This window comes from Saccostrea echinata, unplaced genomic scaffold (assembly GCF_033153115.1).
Source record: "Saccostrea echinata isolate AGI-Se365-2 ecotype Australia unplaced genomic scaffold, CSIRO_AGI_Sech_v1 ptg000033l, whole genome shotgun sequence".
Taxonomy (NCBI): domain Eukaryota; kingdom Metazoa; phylum Mollusca; class Bivalvia; order Ostreida; family Ostreidae; genus Saccostrea; species Saccostrea echinata.
Window position 1 is genome coordinate 16273576 of NW_026889782.1, and position 25358 is coordinate 16298933.

Sequence of the window (25358 nt, forward strand, 5' to 3'; positions counted from 1 at the left end):
TTAATAAGCAAGGATATTTTTACCAGATTTTTTAAAAACATCTGGACCATTTGATGAAGTATTGTGGTCCTGGTCAGGGCTCTATAAATTTGTATTTTACTGAGAGAAGTTATTCCCCTTTGCAATTCACTTTTGATAGTTCATCACTGTAAATAATGTATTTTGAAAGGTTAATAGAATAAGAAAATTATGCAAGAAATTTTATGTATAATACAAAAACTACTTTCATAGTTTTAATGAACAGATAGATAAAAATGAGGTAAAAAATAACTTATTAAATTAATCTTCACAGTCCAATTTAGGCCAATGTGAGTTATATGTTAGGGTTAAAAATAGTACAGAAAGATACATAGTTTGGTAATTTCATTCTTCAACAATGTTTGTTATATATGGAATGCCTTTATAGTCTTGGTGATAGTGATAAATGGAGGACATATATAAAAACTTGATTTATGAGTTGTAGCTAAATTTTAGACTAATTATTTCATTGATCCTAATCATCCTATTTCTCTTAAGTAATTAAGTAAATTTTATTTAAAGTCGGCATTTTGTACAGTGATCAACAAATAACATGAGCTTTGTAGAGCTCTTAAACCGACTATGCTTGCTTTTGGGAAAGCTGCATCAATCAGTTTATTTTATATTCTATGGATCCTCTAAGTTGTATTATACTCAGGTGACCGTTTACATGTAGGTTCTTGGGCCTCTTGTTGATAAATGGTTTTAACTATTGTTTCTGTAAAATCCTTTTAAAGGCTACTCCTCCTTCAGTTTAAGTTTAATGCAATCTTTCCACGAAAAGAGACTAAATCAAGGATCATTATTCTTTTTATTGCTGTTGCAAAGTTTCAAGTCCAATTGCTACTTGTCTCTTCCTTTGTTATAAATACAAACCAGTAGAGCTACAGTCTTGACAGAGACTTCTGATTCAATTCTACATACAGTATATTTAAAAAGAAAATTATTTACATTTTTTAAGCATTTTTAACATAATTTATCAAATTTATCTAAATCAAGGAATCCAAAGTGAAAACTTTTATATACATGCATTATAACGAACTGAATTTTCAGCTGATAGATAGATGGACGTCATTATTTTGTGTTTTAAGATAAACTGAAGTTTTCTAAAAGTGCTAAAAAATAAGATATGCTCTTGAATTTCAAACACATGAATATCTCACTGTTAATTTTTGGTCATAATATGTACTCAATAAAATCAAGAAAATTTAAATTACTCTGAAAACCAGGAGGTAAAGTTCTGCATTTCTTGCATATGATGCACAGCATGGTTCTACTCACCAGCAAAGCCATAATGAGTCCTACAGAGATTTGTTCATATCATGACCACTGGAGTTAGGGTGGGGCCACAATGGAGAATCAAAGTTTTACATAAGAATATATAGGGGAAAATCATATACCGATTCTGAAAAGTGTTCTGGCCAAGTTCACATATAAACCAGAAATCTTGCAAGGTCAAGAGTGGATCCTAGCATATCTGGAAAGAAAGATAGTCAGAGTAAAAGAAAGAGTAAAAGAAGCATGTCAGACTCTTCAGCTTAATTAAGTTGATTGTAGCTATCAGAAATTAAATTCAAACTTGTACTCAATGGTATTAAAATTAAAAAAAAACAAACACCCCCCCCCCCCCCAAAGAAAAGCACAAGAAGATGAAAGCATTAAATGCTATTTAACCATGTACCAGTACCCAAAATTGCTGTTTTTCAAGTTTAATTAATTCTAAATAATTCTGTATGAAATTTTAACCACAGCTAAAAAGAAGAATAATGCATGACAGCAAAATATTGGATAATATTTAAAAAAAGTTAAGGCTATATTAAATGCCATTTGGAGAAGTTTCCTATTAAACGGGTTGGATAGACTACCTTATATGGGAGGCAATTATTCAACATGTGAATATGTTTTCGTCACACACGTTCTCCAATCAATTGAATGAGTTCCAAAGCATGACAGTCTACTACATGTTTATGATTCAATAGCGACATGCGGTTTTCATCAGTTTACTGCATAATATTTACTTCATCACTGGAAAAACAGTAGAGCTTCTTTTTTACTTTATAAGACCGAAATTAAAAGATTATTATATTCCAAAGACACTAGCTGCTCCATGCTCACATTTAATATTGGAGTTGTTTTAGATGATTAGTAGTTGCTTCGAATACCATACAAACGCTTTGACATATGCATGTACATAAAAATATTTTGACGATATAGAGGGGATAATTAAGAAATCACTGTCTAGTTTGTTTGGTATGCCAGGGCATCAACGATAGTTGGAAACGTGGGATAATTTGCATAACGGGCGAAATTGACCCCAAGGCCATACTTTATTCCTGACAAAAAATAAAAGAATATTTGTTTTAAGGACCCTTTCTTGTATGACAATATTTGTTATGCCCCGCCATGAATATGGCCGGGGCATATAGTGTTTGTCATGTCCGTCTTCCGTCCTTCTGTCTGTCCTTCCGTCACACTTTGCGTTTAGCTCTGTTCAAAGCTCAGTTTCAAAGAAACTGTCCAAGATATTTTTATCAAACTTCATATGCTGATAGCTATTGATGAGAGCTATGCAACTGCATCGACATTTTTTGACCTTGACCTTTCTTTTGACCTTGACCTCACTTTTCTTAAATTAGTGTTTAGCTCAGTTTTAAAGATACCATTCAAGATAGTGTAATCAAACTTCATATGTTGATACATACTGATGTAAGCTATTCAACTGCATCAACATTTTTTGACCTTGACCTTTCTTTTGACCTTGACCTCACTTTTCTTAAATTAGTGTTTAGCTCAGTTTTAAAGATACCATTCAAGATAGTGTAATCAAACTTCATATGTTGATACATACTGATGTAAGTTATTCAACTGCATCAACATTTTTTTACCTGACCTTTCTTTTGACCTTAACCTCACTTTTCTTAAATTAGTGTTTATCTCAGTTTTAATGAAACCATTCAAGATATTTTTAACAAACCTCGTATGCTGATACATACTGATGAGAGCTATTCAACTGCATCAATATTTTTTACCTTGACCTTTCCTTTGACCTTAACCTCACTTTTCTTAAATAAGTTTTTAGCTCAGTTTTAAAGATACCATTCAAGATAGTGTTATCAAACCTCATATGCTGATACATACTGATGAGAGCTATTCAACTGCATCAACATTTTTTGACCTTGACCTTTCCTTTGACCTTTACCTCACTTTTCTTAAATTAGTGTCAAACTTTATATGCTGATACATACTGATGAGAGCTATTCAACTGTATCAATATTTTTTGACTTTGACCTCTCCTTTGACCTTGACCTCACTTTTCTTTAATTAGTGTTTAGCTCAGTTTTTAAACCATTCATAATATTTTTATCAAACTTCATATGCTAATACATACTGATGTAACCTTTTCAACTGCATAAACAATTTTTGACCTTGACCTTTCCTTTGACCTCACTTTTCTTAAATTAGTGTCAAACTTTATATGCTGATACATACTGATGAGAGCTATTCAACTGTATCAATATTTTTTGACTTTGACCTTTCCTTTGACCTTGACCTCACTTTTCTCAATTTGTGTTAAATTGTTGCATTACTAATATACCCTCGGCGGGGCATTCATGTCCTATGGACATATTTCTAGTTTGTACCTTGGTATTATTAAAATTAATAACTTTATTTGAATTCATTCTAAGTAAGCAAAAGTACAGGTAAATCATATTAATCAAGAACATCGTCTAAGTAAAATTCGACATTAGATTGTCTCAATAATTTGACAATATTAATATTACAAGAATACCAGGTTTTATTAAGTACTGAGTATAATAGCTACCAAGGTTATTGCTTTCGTTGATTTTGAAGTATTTAACCATTTCCTGTTTCATTTCCTAGGGGCCATGACCTTTTAGTATATTAGTATATTATGACACAAAGAACAAGAATTCATAATATATGCCATTGGTTAAGAGTAAAGTTTAAATGTTTTCATTTTCAGCAGTTGGAAATGACCTAGGTTTAGGGGCCATGACCTATATACCATTTTATGTCATCACACATGGTTATATATCTGGTTTAGGGTAAAGCTTTCATTTGAGATACTTACCTGTAGGCAATATCCCTTGCAGAGTAAATGTTGTTCCTCTCTCTCAAACATACAGTGAATGTATGACTTCATGGTAGAGAGAGACATTCTGTTGTCAGCTAATCCATAAATCCATTTAACACGATACAAAGTCATATGAGTAAATGTAACACGTACCACAAAATAGACTGTATTATTATGAAATAATCCATTGTTTTAGTAACATAAACATCATGTGCAAATGAAAGTGCAAAGTAAAACTAATATCACTAATAACACTTATAAATTTCAGACTGGTCAATAAATTATTGAAATGTTACACAAGATGCCTATTTTCCACATGCTCACATGTGCAGTTTTTTGCTCAATTTAATCATATTAATACATGTATATGTTATGTTTTATGTAGAGGGTTCGTCATTATCCAGGTTGGAGGTAGAATACATTTAGAGGCGAACACTGACTGTATGTGCGTGTATTACTTCCTACGACTGCATCTAGTTATACTGTTATCATTTCTTCAAAACCAGTAATTAAGGAACTTAAAACCAATTCCTTCAGTTTAAAATCTTAAAAATAATTTCTATCATAAGAGAAATCTTAGGAATTTGTTCCTTTTCACAATTCACAAAAATTCTTTCTATAGAATCTTATACATAAAACAGCTCTAACCTTCTCATAAGTATTTTAGAACTAATTTTATTGTTTAAGTATAACAGATAAAACCAAAATAAACATTTAATTGAACTTTTTATGCAATCAACAATAGCATTTTATATTTTCTCAGAATAGTTGTTGAAAAATAAAATGATATATACTACAAATTATTATTTTATTATTATTATTATTTTTATTATTATTATTTTGGCCAAAAGATTTTATGTATGAGATTCTTAAGTTAAAGGTCTTACGCAAGGAAATAGCCAATCAAAATGAATTTAGAGTCAGTTGTAGTTCTATATATAGAGAGACAATTTCTTTTTCTTTTTCGGCAACTTTTTTTTAGGTCTACAGTTTTAATTTTGGACTCATACACTAGGAATATCGTATCTTCAGCAGAATTGTGCCACTGAATTAAAGGGAAGTCTTTTTTTTAGGTGCGCATGATGCAACTTCCTGGATGGTGTGTAGGCTGTTTGTCAACATGTGAAACCCACGTGAATTTCGGGGTAGGTATGTTAACTCTCAATTTTTAAAAGCCGCATAAGGCGTATTTTTTCTGATCTCAAATTTTTGTCTCAGCATTTATCTTTATTTTCTCTTTCATGAATTATCTGCTGAGAGTCTAGTTAATTAATTAATTTAATTAAAGCTATATAGTAACATATAGTGAAATTATTTCCTTGTGTGAGACCTAAAGAGGAACGGGTAACTCTCATTTTGACTACAATTTCTTTGATTTCAGGAGAAGTCTTCCCTTTTAAAAATCAAAAATGGTGGATATACAATGCGCCTGCAGTCGGGTCATCAGTGGAGAGTTTCGACACCCGTATACCCTTATCTCTACCAATCACGTCTGTAACCTTTGTTGTGTTCATCAGATAGGTAAGAAAAACAAGATTATTAATTAAAATAATTTAAATGAGATAAATAATTAAATAAAACATATTTACATGCACAGACTCCCTCGTATAAGAAAATGTCACATTTTTACACATACAATTATACATCATTTACATATCTACATTTTCCCCATTTACACAGTTGAATAGATTCTGTGCATAATAATACATAGCAACAATTATTACATGTAAGACAATTCACAAAATATGTATTAAATACAAATTTCATACATTTAATTTAGATACACAGCATCAATGCCCCCCCCCCCCCTTCACAATCTTACAACTACCTTTTTAATTTTGGATCTGTTAGTGATTTACAGCAAGTGTCTTTAGATTTTTTATCGTACAGCTGGTATCTTTTAGATCTATAGTATTTTCTTTGAGATTTATACTTTAACAGTTTTTGTTTCATTTTAAAGTAATTTTGCCTATTTTGTTGTTGTTTTAGATGATGGACAACTTTACTTCCTTTCACAACAGGTGCCCCTACAGATTCACAAAGTTCCAATGTTGAGTTTCCATGACCCCTATTCAGTGAGTGCACAACTTTATGTATTCTACTTTCAAAATTTCTACTACTTGTAATACATTTTGGATTTGATTTTAAATATGCCCTATTCACAGATTCAGATTTTTGTGTACAAGTATGATATTTAATTCCATCAAGAGTACTTCGTCCGAAAGTCAAATTTATACAGTCTTTTAACAAACATTTGTCTTCTTCTGTCATGTTTAATTCAAAGTCACTAGGCAACACTGAAGATTTCCACTTATTGCTTTTCAGTCCATAACAGGAAAAGAAATAAAGTTGACAGGACTTTCCGCACTCTACTTGGTAGCAGCTTATGAGGGAACCAACAGCAGTGGACATAGCCCGCTTCATCAAAGGTAAGTCTTCGGAGTAGTGTTTGTAGCAATTCTCGTACTCTTTCCTGCATCAAAGCTTCAGGTCCAAGGCAAATCTTCTCTGCATGGATTCTCTAATGGCTTTGGTTCTTCCCAGAAACATGTGACTGCTGAATGGAGCCTTAGCATCTGTTTTCTTTGAGAGTCAAAGAAGTGACGCAAGTCATTAAGGTTTTCAATCACATGTCCTTGTTTTCAGATGCACCAGATACAGCGGCACTGTCTCCATCACTGGTGAAATGGGAAATGACGAGTGGACGGTCATCACTTTGTAACTCACCGATACGTTTGCGGCCCATCTCTTCTCATCTCCAATGGTGGTCTCCGGAGGAATGGTTGCAGTACAGTCTTCGTGTCCTGGGCAGGTAACTTCCTTTCCTTTGCTTTGTAGGTGTGTGCCTTTCTTGCATAGTTTGTTCCCACACAACACTGCCACAACATTTTTTCCTCTGAGTTACATTTTCACTTACGGTATAAGTCACTTGGGTGGCAGCTTGGAATGGGGTTTTTCCAATGGCACTGAAGGTGGCATTATTATACCGAGCATCTCCTTCTGCTCTGATAGGGGTATCAGGAAGTCTACATTTTTCATTAACTTCTTGAATGTTCTGCCTTATTTTCTTTTATACTGTTTTTATTTACTTTGGTGATAATTTTCCCCACTTTGTTGCAGGTCTGTTGCATGTTGGCGGCCGATGCTGGTTCAACATTTGCACCAAGAAGCAGCTCTTTGTCCCCTTCCAGATCTCCTCACCTCTTCGTAAAGCTTTTCTCGGTGACTGGTATAGTGGCACTTCTTACATCGGATGGAAAGGATCCATGCCAGGCCTCGTTTTTCCTCCCCATGCTGATTCCAGTCAAGTGAGCCGTCACAGTCTGGAAACTTATGTGAGTGTTCTTTAAATGCATGGTTCCACAATTAAGCAGTCTTTTCTTGGTGAAGTACTCTGTATAATTTTGAATTCAGGACATCTTACACAGTTGCCATGTAGGAGTCTACAGGCTGGACTTTACTTGGCCCGTGTCGCCAAATCTTCATCTCACTGCTTCGGCTCTTGGCATCTGTAACTGCAAACATTCCATTTTCTGTGGCCGTACAATGTCCCGAAACTTTTCTTTACTTAGTCTTCTTATGGGAACTAGAAATTGGACTGGGCTGGTGGTCCCTATATTCTTCTGGTCTTTGTTGTGAGGAATACTCCCTTTTTAGTACTGATGTTGATGCAACCATTTTGGTCCCTTTTTTGGCATGATTATTATTTAACTGTACCCTTGTAGACTTTTTCTAAGAATATGCTATTGTATGTGGTGCACATTTTTAAGTAATGTAAACTTTTGTGTTGTTTATTTATTTTAGAGCTGCCTGGTCTTCTAAGAGAAACTCCATTCTTTGATGACTGATGGAAAAGCCTCATTACCCCCCCCCCCCCCCACTGCTAAAGAACCCCTTATCTTAATCACCAGCCATTAATCAGTGATCACTGTTATCAAAGCTCCAAGGTACATTATTGAAGTTTCTTTTGACACCATTTTTTCCAGTCTTTGACTTGGTTTTAGAATTAAGATTTTCAATTTTTTGCTAATTAATTCCTTATAAATCAGTAAACTTCCTGTTTCTTAGCTATATAATTAGAGCTTATTAATTAGGTTGAAAAAACTTTTAAGCAGATAGCCAAAAACCCCAACATTTCAACTTGCATTTCATTCCCAATTTTATTCTCGATAATTCACTCATTATATTTTTTTAAGTTTTGAAATTAAAAATACTGTAGATGAATTTGTACAGAAATTTAGCCTAAAATTCAATAATCTGTTAGGAAGAGTTATCTCCTATTTTTCATCCCTTAAGGACAAAGATAAATTTTGATGCACTAGTATATGAAAGATAAATAAATAAGAGACATTTTATGCAAATTTCATTTAATTTCATGAACTTTTAGTTGTCTTAAAGGTCTTACGCAAGGAAATAGCCAATCAAAATGAACTTAGTCAATTTTTAGGTCTACAGTTTTAATTTTGGACTCATGTACTAGGAATATCATATCTTTAGCAGAATTGTGACACTGAATTAAAGGGAACTCTTTTTTTAGGTGCGCATGATGCAACATCCTGGATGGTGTGTAGGCTGCTTGTCAACATGTGAAACCCATGTGTATTGCGGGGTAGGTATGTTTACTCTCAGTTTTCCTTTTTTAAAAGCCGCATAAGGCGTATTTTTTCTGATCTCAAATTTTTGTCTCAGCATTAATCTTTATTTTCTCTTTCATGAATTATCTGCTGAGAGTCTAGTTAATTAATTAATTTAATTAAAGCTATATAGTAACATATGGTGAAATTATTTCCTTGTGTGAGACCTTAAAGTAGTCTTTTGTGAAAAGGGCCACATAATAACCCCCCCCCCCCCCCCCACCATGATTAAATGATAACGCCCTAAGCAATTCATGCTGTATTACTTGTTTTTTGTTGCTGAAGTCATAAAAAGTATGTTAAGTTTTACACAATGAGAGATGTTGGGTTAAAATAAACATAACATATGTACATGTAAGTACCCGTATAACAGTTTTAGGACATCAAAATGGTGACAAAGGGTTTTTCCTTGAACATTTCATATATACATGTATGTGAAGTTGGAGGTCATTATTGCCCTTTGGACTTTGATTATTCTCTTATGGGCTAATGAGTACATTAAACAAAACAAGATGTGTTTGAGAAACACTGATGCCCCCGTGTGGTAGCTAAAGGCGAGAGTTGAAATTTCTCAAATGCAAGTCAAACTCTGAAAGTCAAGGCCAAAATAAAAATTACCTTTGTTTCCCCTAACGCGACCGACCAACTTAAATCGTTCCGACTGCAATCTAATTAAAATTAGATGTTCCGAATCCGCAAACACTTCTCAAACATCTAACAACATCCCATTAGGGGTCACGTCAGAGCGACCGATCGAATACCCAATGAAATCGCCGTCTCTGAAATCTTGGCTTATAGTTCGGATGCGTTTCTTTTTTTACTGCCACACCTAAACGCCCGAGGGGTTTCGTAATAAACAAAATATGCACGGTAAAGACCGTGCTATACAGCTATATATAAATGTGACGTGCGGGATATAAAGATGTATACATGTAGTTTGTGCATTTTCGTTTGCATTATTCAGGTAAGAATGATTGATTGGCGGACTATACGTTCAATTTAAACCAAAATTACTTTAATTCAACGTAAAACAGTCTACTGAGCATTAATAATGTAAAGATGTAGCCGTGGAACTAATTTTAGGATCGTATACAGAAGGTTGAATCTGATTGGCCAAAATTTTTATGTTTATTCCTAATCGAAAGGTCGCTCTGACGTGACCCCTAATGGGATGTTGTTAGATGTTTGAGAAGCGGTAGCGGATTCGGAACATCTAATTTTAATTAGATTGTGCCGACTGAAAAGTTTTTTTGAATCAGATTATTTAAATATTTTTTTTATTGTTAATCAATTTTATAAAATACAATTTCATCAAAATCCGTTTTTTATCAGAACGGCGGCTTTTGTTTTACTCTCATTTGGTGCCGACAACATGTGGCCACAGAGGGTAAAGGCCAGTTTACACGGTAAAGCAAGCTGTATAAACCTTGCCGTATACAGCAAATTTTTACCGTGTGTACGGTGCTATTACACGGAATTTAAACCTCTCCGGAGTCGTAGAATAGAACGTGTCTCTATTCTGTACAGCAAGTTGTATGAGACTTTCTTTCTCTGGCCAATCAGTGGCCTGGGATTTGGGTGATCTATTTATGCTTCACTGACCACTGCATTATTTTAAAGAATACTTCAACCTCTTTATACGTGTACATGTGTGTTATGGCGTGCTCCAAGAAAAAAGAAGTTTCTACTTGGAGTAAGGAGGAAATGGACGATTTAATCATTCTTTATCAAGGGGAGAGTGACCTATGGGACATAAGTACCCCCAGCTATTCCAAAAAAGATTTTAGACAAAGAGCGCTGGAAAGAGTCAGCGAAGGAATGCATGGAAAATTTACTGGTATGATTGTTTATAGATTGTAAATAATAATAAAAAGTCACATATATTAATTATCGAAATATCAAGAAATATGATGCATATGATATCCTTAAAGTAATTGGGTGGGAGGGAGTTGGTCGCGCCTCTTTCGCCGACTACACTACATGTTTTATAATTAATATTCAACATAATTCAAAGAACAAAACATTTATTGCTCTAACTAATACGTATATCAATGCATACTACAGTATTACATGTACTTATTGTAATTTTAAGAAGCAAAATATTATGTATTCTCTGCATAATTATCCAGTTTTAACTAAACCTTGGACCATTGTCAGCACATCACAATTGCCTAATTGCTGCTTTGTACATGTATGTACATGTATACATGTACATGCAGTATTTACAGCATGTTTAAAACAGCTTCATTCAATATATATATATATATATATATATATATATATATATATATATATATATATATATATATATATATATATATATATATCGGTGTATCGATATATTGAAATGTATATTGGTATATCGATATATTCAATTTTTTACTGTACGGCTTCACTACTTAATGCAAGATGGCGAAAGTCCGATATGTAATCTGTATGAGCCCACAATAAGGCAGCTCATTATATAATACGTATTTGTCCATATTTTTCTACATGCCGCATTATGTGATACCACCATATAATTCCATTATGTAGTTTCAATGTTATATATCCTTTCTTTAAAAAAAAACTTGCACTTCATTGTTTGTTTAAAGTAAGTGTATTTTTGTGTAAATTTTATATGTCAAGTCCATATGTATATTGATCATTTTGACATTCACCCCGTTTTCTATTTACTTTCAATTGATCAATTATGTATTTACATTCAAAACTGTTTTCTCTATCATCAACACTTTGAAAATCCAGTTTTCTGATTTCTTGATAATTCCCATGAAATGTGTATTTGTCAATGGAAATGCTAATTAAATGTCAATAAGTGTGTAAATGAATCAAGGAAAGAAATCTTATTTTATAAAATAAGCAGTTGAGTTTTATCTTATGACAATTAAATAAATGAAGAGACTTGTACAAAAAAAATACATGGGCTTTAATAAGAATACTGGCTTTATTCAAATGCATTTACCTAACTCTTCTGCTAAAAAGAGACACGTGGTCGTCCATCTCTGTCAACTGTCAGCAAGAGCCGAGAAATCGTCACATACACCCGACCTTATCATCTAAAATGGTCCACATACTCAGCCCTTGTAATCTGATTTTGTTAGTAATGAGTATTCCATGTACAAATCATTTTTCTATTTCACCTCACCATTTCTTGATATTGCAGCCCGACATTCAATACGAGGGCGAAGTGAAGCACATGTGTTTGCGTCCGACTATATCTGGGTTACATCTTTCATCAAAGCTCCTTTTGTTGTTCATTTAAAAAATATTGAAATTAATAACAGGAATAAACAATCATTAATTCCTTTTTTCATATTTTATCAGACTATTTCTTCATAGTAAAATTTGACGTCAGTGGGCGGACCGTAGAAATCAAAAGGGAATACCTTAAGTGTTTCCGTTCCGCTAGAATGGACACTATTTTCATATGATATTTAGATTTACATATAAATGTAAATAAAAGGAATCACTGTCTAGGAATCACTGTCTGTGTTGGGAATGCCCGGGACATCAACGACAGATGGAAACGTGGGATATAATATGACACCTATAATTAATATGAAGTTGTAAAAATTTAGTTTTTTAACGCATTCAAACAAACAATGTGAGTTCCAAACGTGGCACACCGTTTTCGATGCTTATGATAGACGGAAAGTCTTTCCCTCAATATCTGTTAAAGTATATTTCCTACGCATTCAATATTGAACAAAAATTTTCTTTTTTATGCAGGCTGATACAAATATCTGCCAACAAAGTGCATGATTTTTATTGGTTGGTCAATATCCCCCTCTCTTTTGTTAACAATGGTTACTATCATTCAATTGTCGACTCTATATATTCCAGTGAACTTAAAAACGACACCAAAGAGTCTGCCTCATCTGTTTCATATTTTGATGTTTTACTGACTAAAGACTATAAGGGCAATTAACAACTAAACTGCGTGACAAACGAGATGATTTCAGCTTTTCCGTTGTCAATTTTCCTTATTTATGTAGTAATATTTCGCTATCACCCGAATACGATGTTTACGTTTCCCAACTTATTCGATACTCAATGTTCTCATTTTCTGAGTATGATCAAGTTTTAATCTGAGGCAGACAGTGGCAGTTAAGTTGATGTTACAGGGATTTCAACAACTTCGTTTAAAGTCAGTATTTCTTTTTTGTTTATGAGGGATCTTTTTCGTGCCAGAACCTACTGGGACACGGGACCTCGGTTTAAATAGTCTTATCCGAAGGACCGGTCTTCACGTCCCAATGTGGGAGTCGAACCCGAGAGGTAAGACCAAAACGCTCAAACCACTGCGCCACTTGGGTAACGTCAGCATTTCGTAAACTCTTCGTCATTTGAATGACCTTGTAAACATTTATAACCTATCTTTTGGTCGTAATTTGGATGACGTGTATCATATCAATCGTTAGGCCTTTGTTTTCATGCTATATCCGACTACGGAATTTTCCGTCTACCTGATCAATATTAAGGGCTCATGGCGGTTGTGACCGGTCAATGGTACGGACAGACGCACGGATAAACAGGAAATTGACATCAGATTCGTACAAATATGAATTATAGCATATGACATGCCTAAAAAAAGAGTGTGCTAAGATTTCAAGCATCTGCGATGAATAGTTGCTGAGAAAACTGCGACCAAAATTTGTTACGGACAGACAGACAGCTACACGGACAGACAGATACTCAAAGGTAAAACAGTATTCCTCTCTCTCCTTCGGAGCAGGGGTATAAAAAGTACATCATTTCAATAGTGGTTGCAACATAGCAATTTTGCACGCCCTGTTCGCTTATCTTCTTTGCATTATTTTCTCCTTCGACTCAAATGCAATTAATTTAGAAATAGTTTAAGTTATTTCATTCAGAACACTCAGTAGACCTTGTTTTTTTATTCTCTTCAGCTCTATTAAATTTTTGCGAGGTATGTGTGCCCTTATCGTAATCAATTTTATAGTATTTCCGTTGTTTTTTTAATTAATGTATACTCTTTAACATGGGTCCCTTTGGACTCACATCGACATACAAGCTTTGGGTAAAGTACAAATAGGAATAGAAGAGTAAAGCAGCATAAATCTAGTTTTGTACTCTAATTTTCGCATAAGTTGTCTCCCTTGCTTCAATTTTGTAGACATGTACATCCAACGAGACAATCTCAAGAAATTGATCATTTCACATACATCAGTACTGATCGCTGTTCTATCGGATACAATGGTTAGCCATGTATTAACGGACTGTCAATGTTATCCTTCGTTGAGCTACAACTGTAATGGCAAAAAATCTTGGATTTCTATGTGATTTCGGTTCAGCTGTAGACCTTTAAATTCAATTAGGGATATTTATTGTTGTTGTTTAACGTCCCTCTCGAGAATTTTTCACTCATATGGAGGGATATTTAAACGAACAACACATTGCATGTCAGATAAATTACTTCAGGAAATAATTCTTTGTAAAGGTAAAAGCGTTGTAAATTTCAATGAGGTGAAACATACATTAGAAAGAAATAGCCTTTCTAAATCAGAAGGTGTTTTTTTAATTTCATTTTACTGTTTAATATTTAGATTTGAATGGTGCATAGGCTTTATGTCTTGTAAAATCTACAGGTGAACAACAAGGGTAGACGCCTTGATATTGTTGAAGCGTTCCTGTTACTTTTTAGAGTACTAAAAGAGGACCGAGAGAGGAATATATCTATCATGAAAATGGTTTACACCTTGTGTTTAGAGCCGAAGGAACTAATAGTTCTGATCTTAAGCTCATAAAACAGGACTCTAATAGTATTTTACGATGGCGAGTAGTCGCCCGCGTGGCGCAGTGGTTAGGGCGTCTGCTCTAGAGTCGCGAAGTAAGGAGTTGATCCTTACGTCGCGGGATCGAATCCCACTGTGGGACATGGAGACCGGTCCTTCGGACGAGACCGTATAAACCGAGGTCCCGTGTCGCATTAGGTGCTGGCACAATAAGATCCCTCACTGCTTAATGGCCGTAAGTGCCGAGTATAGGACAAAATTTGCAGCTCTCCACCGACAATTGGTGGTGTCTCCATATGAGTGAAAAATTCTCGCGAGGGACGTTAAACAACATACAAACAAAAAAAAGCAATGGCGAGTACGTCTTAACAGTATTCGCCGACTCCAGAAACAGCGAACGGGTGTCGTGTAATGCTTCTGGTACACGGACCATGCGCTGACATATTTAGAAATTAGCTTCGGAGTTATGTTCCACCGAATTCCATCACGGGAAAACTGCAAGAAGAGAATAAAAAGAAGAAATCCTTCCTACATGATGCAAATCTAGTGTCTACAACACAACATTCCATATTATTACCTTCATCTGGTGCTTACAATGGAAATTATAATGACCCGGAGTTTGATGTAACATTTCTTTACACTTTGAAAAGGAATCTTGCAAAGATACCCTTCCCTGTTAATGGCTGGGGAATAAACCCCGATCAAAATGACAGACCTGTCGCGGCAAACATAGAACGAATATGGCATTAAAGAGACGAGATTTCTCACCAATCATGCGTCCCTGTGTCCGCTACAGATTTTTAAAAAAAATTGGAGTGACATGAAACAAGTAGTACGAGACTTTGACACATATCTCTCCAATGGAGGTAAATAGGAGAAGAACATGGATGACTTGGAACATAAATCACTGGATCCGGCTTAAACGGCATTTTATCAAAAGAAATTAAAAAGGAGACTTAAGGAAGAAAAACATTGCAAAAAGGGTATAAAGAAACTGAAACGTAAGTTTTACTTCATATTTGATTTAATTGATATAATCGTGAAAAGAATATTTGAAGTTAATATGGCAAAATATGTATAATTCATCTGATAAAAAAGAAGAAAGAAAAACAACAACAGCATACATGTACAAGCAAGCATGTTATTTTGACAAATACATCACACTGCAAAAAGGTGTTAAAAAAAGAACCACAATAAGTACCACTAATCAGAAATTAGAAAAAGAAAAAATAACATACATTGTTCTCTCAAGAGTAAGAATATATATACCTAGTGCTTGAATTGTATAATTCATTTTTTTCTTTTACCTAGCAATTTTTTAATCATTCATTACAGTTGGACAATGAAATTAAATTCCAGGCTGAAGGATATAAACAACGCAATCCCTTTAAATTTTCAAGGTAACATTGTTTAAATTATTCAAGAGCTCGCAGTAGTCCACAAACTTCCAGATTTTAGTAACTCAAGAATCTCTCATCGACGAAGCCCCTTCCCCCTAACCCGAATTAAAATGAGTCCACATGATTCAATCGAGGCACCAAAAGTACAAAATAATAAGTTTACAGCTTCAAAATTAACTTTAGGGAGAGAACATGGGTTGTGAAAGGGAAATTCTGTTCTTGGATTTAAAGGAAAATGAGCAGGTACATTGCTTTGTGGTTCAATATTCCGCACAAATTATGATGTAAAAAAAAAAAAATGAAATACTTACAAAACATGAATATCTGTAGCCAGTGATCTTGGGTTTGGTTTGTTTAATCTGATTCTCATTTGCTAATGATTGAGTGGTCTGCTATATTTTATTAACATTAATTTTGAACTTCTACCCTATTCTTCTAATCGTGTTTGAAGCAAATGTTCTTTATATGTCTTTCACCATAGAACTGTTGAATCAACAGTTAGGAAACATAAACGCATTTGTCAATAGATATGTCACGTAATATTGAAAAATGATTGCCTCCCCTACGAAAGCGACTTTTGTCCTTGAAGAAATAGAACACTGCCTTGTTTAGAATTCTAGTTTCAAATACCATACATGATTCTGATAATTGTTTACATATCTTTAGCGTCATGCAATACGTTCTATTTCCAGTAGTAAACTCTTCAAAATTAGAGGCGCGTTTGATCGTCTGACTGGGACAGCATGGCGCGGCGGATAATACAAAACATGCCAATCTCAATCCAATTTTAAATGTTAAATGTATTTGTCATTCCAGTTAAAGAATAGAACAACTAAAAGACATATGTAAGAGAATGAGAACCCTAAATTTATCCGCAGCTATGTTAAGGCTTCCCGAAGGTTTAAAATGCGCTCAAAACATAATATGTCATTGCGAGGTCAGTTTTGGTTTTAATTTATAAGTATTGAACTTAAGTATTTCCAATTTATATAGAGTGTTTACTCGACTAAATGTTAACATATTTGTTATGATATCACATGACTTTGCTGATCACGTGACGGTCATTTATAATTTTTTGAAGTGTTTTATATAAATCGCTTCGGCGCAGCTGATTAACACAATAATTATTAACATTTTGTTATATAAATAAACTCATCGTATCCTTGTGTATCCGAAATGTGCTTGGGAAAAGTCATAGTATTACTTAGATACAAAATATTTCCTGAGAAATTCAACTTACCTACAAATTTGAGGGTATTATTCACACAATATCGTAACCTGTATTAAAACAAAGCCAACACACATTTTTCCCAAGCAAGATTCAGTTGGAGAACAACCTCTTCTTACAGATTTCCACAAAAATTCTCAGTTTAATCCTCATTAATCACCTGCGCCAGACTCTTTTATACACACAAAATAAATTCTACCTCCAACCACGGGTATAAAACAGAGTACATTTCAAAAGTATATTTTTCATAAGCATTTTGAACATGCTGAATTTCAATCAAGGGTAGGTAAGCGGTGTATTTTTAAAATATTCGGACATATACGACTTAAAAAACCTTTAACGACCCGTAAATTTTGCAATAGCTATCTAGCATGTTACATGCAGTTTGAAATAAAGTGTAAAGTTCATGACACTCTCCCCTTCATAACACCTCAAGTTTGCAGTGACTTGACGTCATTTTCCATTATGATGTCATATTCTGGTAGTTCAGAGATGTGAAGGCACAGAGTGCACTGTGATATTCTACGGGAAGCCTTAACCTACCTGCGTCATCCATTAATAAAAAAATACATTTCCGAGGCATGTATATTGTATTTAGATGTACAATACGATAAATAGATACATATGATCAACAATAGATATAAATTGATATCGTTGTCATTCCTACTCTTGATGTATATAAAGTCCACAACAATAAAATATTTCATTTATATTTTCTAGGAACTATTCATCGACATTCAACATATTGTCTACATGTTTATGTTACGTTTGTCCCAGAAATCCCGCGAGATTTGTACATTGTCCGACTTTTACACAAAAGAGCGCACTAAGAAGTATAACTCTTCCATAGTGAAAATAGAACGTATTGGGATCTTTCATATATTCAATGGAAAAGGCCATATGTTGAGCACATTCACGTATGTGTGTCAAATGCTATTATAGAGCTGTCAATGTTTATCAATAGGATCTTATTTAATTTCTGTTTTGAAATTAATGATCACCGGACATAAAAGCGGACGATCTATTTGTGGTTATGTCAGAATTACACATAGAAATGTTTTTTCGATGGAATTCGTCTTTATTATTCTTTTTCAAAATATTGTTATATATGAAATAATACAAAGGAAAGACTGATTTATTATTTTTGATAAATTTAGATAAATAATTATACCGAAGTTCAAGAATTTCTTTAGTAATTTGTGCCATATTTTATATTTATTCAATCTATACATTGTCAATTTTTTCCACACATTTTCTGACTTTAAAAAATTTCCAAACTTTCTCTTGCAAACAATAATCATTTTATCTGTATGTAAATAAATCTATAAGAAGTATTGCTAATCTCTGAAAAAAAATTGTGTGATTATCCTAAAGTCTTGTTTCCTGTTATCTATACATTTCATTTTGTTTTATTTTTCACCAGATATCAACTCTTTGGCACTTTATACAAAACATGAGTTTATGCTAAATTTCCGAGTCAAGAGCTTTTTATTGATGTATTTCCGGAAATAGTTGCTGTCTCAGGATGTGAACAAAATTACTATCGTTTCATAGTCAGTATGAATTTATGGACGGTTTTTATTATGAAGAATTGGAGGATGAGAAACACTATATTAGGCTAAAGCAATTTTGAGTTTTCATATATAACTTAAAGTATTCATGTAAACTATAATGCTGTTTGAATATGCTACTAATTTATTTCAGCTATGGAAATTTAATATGATTCATTTTTCTAATTTTATCCCGTGGTTTTCAGATGTAAAATGAGTTTCCCTTTTCTATAAATAGATGATAACCTGCCATATATTAACACTGTATTTCCCAGCATCAATTCATTTATTAAATAAAAATAAGACAACTGAAGATGTTTCTCGTATTAAGGACGTCAATGACATATATGTATCTCCTTATTCCAGGTATGATTTTAGTTTAAAAAAAAATGTCTAGGTCATCTTGAAAAAATTGTTTGTTTGCCATCTCCCTACAGACTGGCTAAAAAGACCCGACTCAAAACTTTTCTCAACCTGTGTGAAACGGTATTTTTCCTTTTTATTCCTGAATGTTCTCATCCTGTCAATATGGATGTTGAGATTTTCTAGAAAAAAAAATTCCCACCTACCTACCGACCCGATTTTTTTTACCTTGATTCGAGAAGAGGGCAAACAAACATTAATTTAAAAAAAAAAAAACAGGTCTTCATCTAAAGGTGTCTGAACGACAGAAGCTCTAAGTAGGCGATGTTTTCTGGCTTCGAAATAGAGTACGGGGCCCTTTTATATAATCAAATCACTACTAGTTAATATTACATGTACTTTGCTATTAGTATTTACATTGTTCAGTATTTACATTTTATCATATAAAACAATACTTTATACATGTTAACATAAAACTTGTCCATTTCAAAACAGGAACAGTAAAATTGTGATTGTCTAGTTTGTAGAGCATGTAGGGTGAGTTAACCATGCATCGGACACATACCTTGCTTCGGACAACTTTAAGCAATCAACTTTCATTGAACCCGAGTCGCCCCGTGTTTTTACTTGTTTCTGTCTTAAAGGTGAAGAATTAAACTTTTTAATGATGCCGATTTTTATTTTCATGTTGTGATAAAAATACCACAAGAATGGCCTTGAAATTACGTCATATTCTGCATCATCAAAGGGGAGTAACCAGAATTTTACGATTTTGCAATTTTTAGAGTTGTCGTTCTTTTAAATAGACGTCAACGGAACGGGTCGGACCTACCAAAAATTTGTCAATGATTGATAATTTTACAGAAATTTTCAAAAAAATTACTTCACTGTTTGTATAATATTTTTTAGAGTTGTTTTTAACTAGTATGTTTATTTCACCGTACATCGGACACAAATTAACCATGCATCGGACACTTTCCGATGCATGGGTAATCACTTCCATTTTCATGTAAAACCCAAATGACAGCTACCTTTTACGGAAATAGAAAATAGAAACCCTAAATTTTCAGTGAAAATACAAATTATCGATATATGACGACTAGAAGTAGACTCAATTTATTTCTTCAAACTAGATGATGATAACCCACGAGACAAAGGTGCGAGTTGCCATAATTACTAGCATTGTAAAGCTTTTCTCAGGCGATGTGATGCAACTAAAATCTCTTCACATTTGTGGATAGAAATAGTCATTCAAATTTAATTAGAATGTTAATTTTTAAATAAAAGATAAAAATGTTTCGATATCACTAAATTTAAAGCATCGAGATAAAGGTATAATATTTTTCTGGTTTAAATATCGTATGTCCGATGCATGGTGAATATTGTCCGATCCATGGTGAACTCTGACTAATTTCGAAAAAATCGGTTTTTACTGATATTTTCTTAATAAATAGGGCACGATTGTGTCAAAAATTTATATTTTAACCACATACTATATGTTAAGTTCCATTTTGATAATATTCGGTCGGTAGCGATATCGCTAGAACTTATTGAAGTGCGAGGGTGTCCGATGCATGGTGAATTCACCCTATCGATTTTTTTCACATTCATATAATCACTACATTTTGAATTCTTTTTTATTTATCTGATGTATTAGCGAATGCCAGCAAGCAAAAAAAATTATGATAGTTTTTACAATTCAATCAAGATATCGAGGAGAATTGTTTTTTAAGACATTTATTATCTGTCCCCAACTGACAGCAGATCTCTCTCTCTCTCTCTCTCTCACTGAAAGGAGTGCGCATGCCCGTGCTTAAGACGTTCCACTTTGTATCTTATTGACAAATACACTTCAAAACGTTTCTTGTCATCATGCATTTTCTCTGTCTTTTAATTTATGGCCTTTTCTTTCTCACATTTAAAGAAAACATCCACCATTTTTTTTTGTACATTTTTTTACCCACAGTGAGTAATGTTTATCACCTACTAGGTATCCCAACCATAAAAATCTACATATATGCCATGTGGAGAGTGTTATATGGATCAATGTTCAATAAAACTGTTTTCCAACCTGAAATGTATATACTGGTTTTACATGCCGCAGTAGATATTAATTTAATTTCGCTTATGAATAATATGAATGAATGATTTAACAATTGATATTTCTAAATATGCGGAAGAGTACTTAGGAAGTACGTAGGTCAACTCTATCATCGGCCTATTGTAAAGTCTTTAACTATGCTTTTCTTTACGGTTGTCTAAAAATGTTCTTAATTCCTACCTAAGCATGCATGGTCTCAGACTTAAGTACTCTTTATGATACAACCCCCTGGTCTTGTTCTCCGGGGTTAAACATTTACCAGTTAACGTTGAGATCACAAGACGTCGTATAGACACCTTAACGTTAAAACTCTAAGAAAAAGACTCAAGCAGCATTCAATTCTTTTCACAAACGTTTGTCAGTTTTAATATATTATTATATCCTTTACTATCTGCAACAAACATCTTTACATAGCGGGGGTCAAAAGACCTGTTGTCCTTTCTGTTCTCCACACTTCCTGTTTCAAAGGCAAAATATGTCTTATCTCATACCATTTTTTTTTCTACACTTCATCTTTGGTGTATTGATGATACCTGTATCAGTTCATGTTCATATAAGCGTAATTCTATTGACAAAACAGGAAAGGGAAGTAAACATGACAGAGAATACATCTGCAAGCTAACTTAATTCATATTGTTTCACATTTTACCAAATTTCGGAGATAATTGAGACGTTCAAGTCGATTTAAAGGGAAATAGAATATTTCTATTTAAAGATTTGTATAGTTTAATATATCATGTTTCTTCATTTACAGGGATCTCGTCACAAATTATTAACCACGAGGAACTAGCAACAGAAATCTGCCATCGTGAAAGGAAAATAATCAGGACTGTCCCCTCAAAATGTAATGTTAAAGGGATGAAAGTGGCTGTAGAGTATGATCCAAATTTAATCAATTATTGCAATTGGACCTCAAGAATTATTTGTACATCCGGGAATTTTAATGATACAGATAACTCGTTGGAGTTCAATTTCACCTTCTTTCTTGAAGAAATTGTTGATAACTTCTACCTGTCAAGATGGAAGGTCACTTATCAGCAGAAGTATCCGTCTGAAACCATGTCGTAAGTTTAACTCTCTTTTTTGTAACGGTTTAAGCAATCATAAAATATGAATATTCTATGCTTTGTTTTTTGTTTCCTAGATGCAGAATTTACAGTTAGTGCAACTCATAACATTACGCACGCGTTTTTGACCTGCAAACATACTTTCTTTAATTTGTCAAGAGGAATTCATATAAAATACAAGAAAAGCGGAGACTTAATCGAAAGCTGCAAATGGAACAATGTAAAATTAGCGACTCAATGTAAAACCTTAGAACAAGGTGGGTCACTGGTTTTCATGTAATTACATGCATATTATTGTTACATTTTTACGTATTTGTTACATATTCACACGATGTTATTTAAAATTAAAGAAAGGGATTCTAATGCATCTGTTCTACAGTTTGGGTTGGAAAATCTCGAGTTGAAGAACAAAATGCTTGTTCAACTTTAATATTCAAAAGAATAAACATATATAAGATTATGGGTCGAACGCTGAAAAAGCACTAGACCAATAAATAACACGTATTGAAGTGTAAAATCCTTGTTGCACTTAATGATTTAAGAGAATAGGCATGCATTCATTAGCTTAAAGGTCGAACTCTATAAAAACATTTTATAAATGAATATCAATATATGTTCATGATACATTTTAGGACACATCCACAAAAACGGAATAGACGGTTATATTGTGGTTTATCCTGAAGATGATCAGTGCACAATGGACGGTCAAACCATTGACTTCAAACCGGAAAAGGTCTTCATAACCTCAGGTATGACTCTTAATTTCTAAAAGAAGAAATTCTACAAGGTCACATTCATTTGATATTTATGCCCCCCTTCGAAGAAGGGAGGGCGCATTGCTTTGGTGCTGTCGGTCGGTCTGCATGTCTGTCGGTCCACCAAGTTTCCGTTCATTTTCTTTGCAGAGATGTGGTATACAGATTTATTAAAAAAAAAAACCAAGGTCAAGTTCTGTTTTGTATATGATCGAGCAATTTGTTGACAGAGTTGTGTCCCTTGGATTTTGAAACTTCCAATTTTTTTGGTCATAAATGTTTTACAAACATTTATCGTATATTACGACTTTCTTATAACTAGGTTGTAATGAACATTTTACACTTTTTAAAACTAGCTAAGGAATTTTGCGAATAATACAAACAGTGGACTTACGAGGTTTTCATCAGATAATACCTAGTGACAGAGAATGTTTTTGTTTAATTTTCATGTTACACATCTATAAAAATGTTTTTGAACACGTCGTTACACTTTTTACGCATGATTGTTATGTACATCTTTTCTTTTGTTATTAGGGAATCATAAAAGTAATAAAGACAATGGATGTACGAGTCTGTCTCCTACACATCTAGTCTTTCTGTTGTCGCTGGTTTCCTGCTATATGCAACACTTCAAAGACTATGGCATTTTTTTCTTCGTCCTGGTTGAGAAATGTAGCGTATCGGTATAAATAACAATAACAAAAGTTCATTTTGTGATATGAAGAAGCCTTTACATAATATCTTTGCTTAATAGTGTGTTTCAGTAGTCTTCCAGGTGACGTGAACATATAGCCATCACTTCATTGATATCAGACTTCAACTGTTGCTAAGTGTTTCGAATGTACACGATGTTAAATTTCATGACACATTACATACTGTGAAAATGTACCTCGACATGTTCGAATTCAACGTCATATAACATAACTTAACTTCTAACTGTATGACGCAAGTCCGTACTATGACCTGAAGGCAGCTCATTATATCATGAAATATATGGAGATAACGAACAGTATTCAAGCTCAAAAGTCCATTATACAATACAAAATAGGAGCAGAGCAAACACGGACCTCCAAACATCAGAGGTGGGATCAGGTGCCATGGAGGAGTGAGCATCCCCTGCCGACCGGTCAAACCCGCCGTGTGCTCCTTGTCATGATCGGGAAATAACGGAAAAATCCGTCGACAATTCAGTGTGTAAATAATGGCCTAACAATTAATATGAAAAAAGTCAGTCAGCATTTGACTCAATGATAAATTGTATTTGCTGACAAGGTCATTGTATCGACCATAGAACTAACGAAATGATGACTTTAAACGAGACAGCTGATATTCTTGTTTCATCAACTTATTTGTCAATAATTTACCTCGTTCAGAAATTGTACATACGTAGAGCATGCTCTTGCGTATCGAATAATTTACCTCGTTTTAGAAATTGTACATACGTAAAGCATGCTCTTGCGTATCGAATATATTTTTACATGCTTTTAATTTAACTAATTGCATTCTTTTTTAGTTACACCCGCCTTTTCATACATACATATGATACATATGATAAAGATAATCTTATTTAAACATTAAGATATTTCAGAAATCATAATAAAAAGTGTTAAAAGTATTTTAGGGTTAAAGTGTCTTTCTCTCTAAGGATTTTGCTCTCTTAGATAAAGAGTACCAACACGATCAAATACAGTTTAGTTCAAACTTTATTTTTTTTTTTAAATAAGTCATCAGATTTACATGCAAAGAACAGGCTTATCTTTGTAAACTAGATGTCCCCGCTGACCTGCAATGGGTGGAACTTGCTCTAAAATACGATATATAATATTTCTAATTTTATTATCTGGAATAAGCTATCTGCACCACAACATACTTAAACCACATGAAAAGGTGCTCACCTACAAGCAAAGCAGTAAAACAAGAGGTCATTGGGCCACAACGCTCACCTGAGTAACTTTGGTCCTGCTGTTCTTCACCAGTTTTCCCCCTTGTAGTACCTTTTGTGGCCCCGCTAAAGTTCAGGGGACATGACTTGAACAAATTAGAATCTACATTATCCTAGGGTGCTTCAACACAAGTGTCAGCTTTTCTGGCCAAGTGGTTCTTGAAAAAAAGATTTCTTTCTATATATTTCAATGTAAAACTTTGATTCCCTATTGTGGCCCCGCCTTGACTCTGGGGTCATGATTTAATTTAGAATCTTCACTAAGCCAGGTTGCTTCCACATAAGTTTCAGCTTTTCTGGCCCAGTGGTTCTTGCGTAGGATATTTTTGAATACTTTTTCTTTATATTTCAATGTAAAAAAAGATTCACTTTTGTGGCCCTGCCCTACCCCGACGACATGATTTGAACAATTTAGAATCTACCCTATCCCAGGATGCTTTCACTTAAG

General features: G+C 33.8%; 1 long non-coding RNA gene and 1 pseudogene across 1 annotated transcript; both read left to right on the top strand.

Moving 5' to 3' along the window:
- Nucleotides 1-254: 254 nt before the first annotated feature.
- LOC133198193 (uncharacterized) lies at nt 255-7286 on the top strand (annotated as a pseudogene).
- Nucleotides 7287-7289: 3 nt separating this feature from the next.
- Nucleotides 7290-8722, top strand: LOC133198700 (uncharacterized). The gene is made up of 3 exons (XR_009722554.1): nt 7290-7449; nt 7919-8061; nt 8652-8722. It is a non-coding gene; the product is annotated as an uncharacterized LOC133198700 (long non-coding RNA).
- The last annotated feature ends 16636 nt before the right edge of the window (nt 8723-25358 follow it).